Here is a 4,297-nt window from a genome sequence, read left to right as displayed (position 1 = left end):
CCCTTACTTGCCCTTAGACACACTTGCCCTAACATACATACACCTTCAAAATACAAACACACACTCTCTCCACTTTCTCCTCCCTCCCTATTTCTTTATTTCACTTCTTCCTCTTTATCTTTCCTATTTTTTATCTATCCCTATCTCTCTTGCCCCCCCTTTCTCCCCACATTTCTTCTTTATCATTATCTCTTCTCCCAGTCATTCTCCTGTTTCTTTATCTCACCACTTTCTCCCCATCTTTTATCTTCTTCCCTTTCCTTTTTCCTTCTTCAATCCTTTAGAGCACAATATTTGTTTCTTCAAACCTCTGCATCAGTGCTCTCTTGTGGGCAGCGAGGCTTCAAGGCTGAGGGCCAGGATATGACACATCCTGGAGCTTGGCATCAAGTGCCAGCACACAGTGTTAGTGAGTGCTAAAGCAGAGGTCTGAAAGAATAGATCTTAGGGGGGGGATAAAGAGAAAGGGGGAGGTCGAAAGGGAAAAGGGAGATATAGGGAGAAAATGGAGAGATAAAGAAGAAAAGGTGATAAAATAAACAGAAAAAAAGAGATGAGAAAAAAATGAGAAAAATGTGAGAGATAATGAGAAAGGGGAGGACCAAAGAGAAGGGGGAAGACAAAGGGGAATGGGGGAGTTAAAGGGGTAATGAGAAAGGGGAGAGATGGGTATTAAGAAAGAGATCATGAGGAAAAATTCCACATTTGAAAACTTGAATGCATATGCTCCAGCTTTGGAGTTTGAGCTCCCCAAAACATGCCTGAACAATGCATGTGAAGCACCGCTGTACTTGGGGGATGTTAGTGACAACAATTCGGTGTCTTTTTGACAGTTGCACATATGCTGTGAAAGAAATTTAGAATTAAATACCTAGTTTGGACCCCATAGCTTCCCCAAAACATGCCCGAACTATGCATGTGAGTCATTGCTGTACTCAGGGGATGTTAGAACAGGATTTGGTGTTTTAAAAAATATAAAGTATAAAATACGATATGAAATTTAAAGCAATTTTGTAATATATGCAAAACAATAAAAAAAAATGAAAATACAACAAACGGCAGCAATTGGTGATGAAATGCCTGCCTAAAGAGTGTCTACTTGTGGGATGTCTACTTTTTAGCAACATATGGTTTATGTGCTGGTCTTGATATCTGTAACAACTATTGCAGTTATTGGCCACCATTCTAAATTTGAAAAAAATGTGATGTGCACCTTGCAATATTTTCCTTATAATAGCCAAAATAGATGAGAAATCTGGGCATACAGGGCAGTTTCCAAATCAGGACAAGTTAATGAATATACAGTATTTGGGTTATTTTTTTTCCGTGGGTTCTAGGTGTGTACAATTTCTAAACATACAAAAAGGTTAAAAAAAATAGTTTTTTACATTTCTTTCCAATTTTTTTAAATTATATATATATATATATATATATATTATAAACAACGTATTACACACCAAAATATAGTTTTAAATTAAAGTCCTACTTGTGCTGAAAAATATAAATGATTTATGTGTGTGCACTTTGGGAAAGAGAGAAATTCCGAACACGAAAACTGCTCTGGTCCTTTAGTGCAAAAATGGTAAAAAAAGGGGTTCTGACGGGATTAAGTACTCTCCCACATTACATATGTATTGTACATTGTCAACTCAACTGAGTTTATCTTGGATAATGTGTAGTTATGTTGGGGAGGGAAATGTTCAACTCTGTACTGTTGCTTGAAACCGATAATGCTAAACAAATGCCAGTCACACATTTCTAACCATTGTTATATTGTTTACAATTTGAATTGAAGCCATATGCTTTAACATGAAGTGGCACACCATAATGGCCTTAAATTGTTTGTGCCTGCTCTTGAGTCGGGAAAGAAAGCTTGAAGTTAGCTTCAAAGATATTTGGTTAGCACCATGATGTCCCACCAGCACATATACTGTATGTCTCATAATAAACAAGCAGTAGATTGCAGCTTTTGTGAGTCTTCAATCCTGTGCCAAAAGAGCATTATGGTGCCTTAGGACATCAAAAACAACAAATATGAAAGTCTGGAATGTTAAATATTACTAAAGTTACTTGTCTGATATCTTCCCTCCAGTCGGGGTATCATATATTATATAAATAATCGCGGTATATGATGCAACATCACTGGTAGCATTCATTGCTTGATTTTCTAGGGTTTTATTTGAATGTGTGTATTCACTAATCTGTTTGCTAGAGTTTGAACATTTCCAGTTGTGAAGTGCACTTAAATATAACCACAATAGCATGACTTAACCATTTTGAGCTACTATCTGAAGCCTTGCAGAGTATCTTCTAGCAGCTATACATATAGCCACCTAGATGTTTAGAGGAGGACATTTAATGGCATCTCCATGGCTTTTGGATTTGGGTTATCTATTTACATTTACATATGCATTTCTGTACATTCTCTTTCTGTAAATGTTTTTTAGACAGAACTGGATGGTGCACATGGAACATGTTATATTGTGCTCATTTAGTACAGGGCTGGATTGGACTTCTTTGGACTTGTCCCATGGGCTAAATGTTGCCATGTGTATGTATGTAAGTGTATGTACACTCCTAGGTGTCCAAGAGTGTCTTAATCCGGTAGTGGATATTATCATGAAAGTAATAACTATTTTTAATTTCTTACTCGCTTAATCTTGCTCTATTCTTCAGCCTAGATTTCTGATGACTTTACTGTGTTTTAGAATCATTTTCCATAAATGTCCCCCAACTTCACTTAAACCTTTCTGATTTCTCTATGCCAGATGTCTCATGGCAGCTTGTATTCTCAACAGAATAGACCTTTACTTTGCAACCAACATCATAATTGCCTGGCAACCATACCTGGGACATATCCCAGGATTGCAAGTAATGAAGAAAAAATAGGAAATAAGCTGTTCAAACAGAAAGGATGATTAAGGACAATAAAATTGTTTTTAAACAGTACAGTGTTATTAAGTTAATGATATTTAATAAAAACAACAATTGTGTTTTCAGATCATTTATCTTTCGCTCAAGAAGAGTTCTTTTTCTAAATCAGCCATTGCGATGAGAACTTTCATACACAGTGAGGATGAAAAAAACAACCAACCATTGTTATGTTATTACACAATATCCCTTCTTAATATTCTGGGATGTGTTGCCACATGAATTTAACATTGGCTGTTATTAGTGTTGCCACGGTAACTCTTATATCTGTTTGTTCATCTGTGTATTTATGTAATATATAAAGATCTCATAACTTTTACTATTGCCAACAAGCAAAACATTAACTTTTACCTGCAATTAGTTCATTTTGCCAAAATTTAAAATGGATTTTTTTTTATCTCGTCTTTTATTGGGTCCATTGTCATTCTTGTACTGAAAACTACATATTTGAATGTACTGAAAAGTACTCATTTGTATGTATACATACTGAATCAGTTACCAGTTTAAACAAATATCTATACCCAAAGTAAAATTAAATCACACACCTTCCCCAAATAACCCTAGGAGTATAATGTGGGCCCTGAGGGCTAAACGTTATTGTTCTCCTAATCAATGAAATCCATGAATGAGCAGGTATACAGATGGAGATTGTTCTTTTGTAACTGAGCAAAACACGCAAACCTCCCAACAAAGACAAGCGGCAGGCTATTAAGTGTGGTGTCAGATTTTATATATATATATATATATTAGACTTGGGCACCAGGGGGCTCTTCGTGTTCGTCTTCGTGCTCGTCTTCGGGGGGAAAAAATTCTTCGTATTCCGCGAATATTCGCCCGTTCTCGTCTTCTCTTCGGGCGAATATTCGTGGACATTCTTCGTGTTCGGTTTTTCTTCGTTTCCCCGGTTAAGGGGTTAATACAGTGTTAACGCAGCTCTGGCGCCAGGAGTTTAAATGTACGTATGAGCAACTCTATTGGTCGTCAGCAGGGGGCTCGTCTGCCATCAACCAATGGCAGATGAGCCCCCTGCTGGCGACCAACAGAGTCGCTCGTGCAGACTTTTAAAACCCCAATGCTGCAACTTACCCGGCATATCCCACTGGTCTTCCTCCCTGTTCAATTAGTTAAATGTCCGTACGAGCGACCAATAAAGTCGCTCGTACGGACATTTAACTAATTGAACAGAGAGGGAGACCAGTGGCATCTGCAGGGTAAATTGCAGCATTGAGGTTTTAAAACCCCAATGCTGCAACTTACCCGGCACATCCCACTGGTCTCCCTCCCTGTTCAACAATTAGTTAGATGTCTGTACGAGCGACTTTATTGGTCGCTCGTACGGACATTTAACCCGGCACAGACTAACTAA

Source organism: Sceloporus occidentalis, unplaced genomic scaffold, assembly GCF_023333645.1.
Source record: "Sceloporus occidentalis isolate IW3139 unplaced genomic scaffold, rSceOcc1.0.p SCAF_19, whole genome shotgun sequence".
Lineage (NCBI taxonomy): Eukaryota > Metazoa > Chordata > Lepidosauria > Squamata > Phrynosomatidae > Sceloporus > Sceloporus occidentalis.
Note: the sequence above shows the minus strand (reverse complement) of the source record.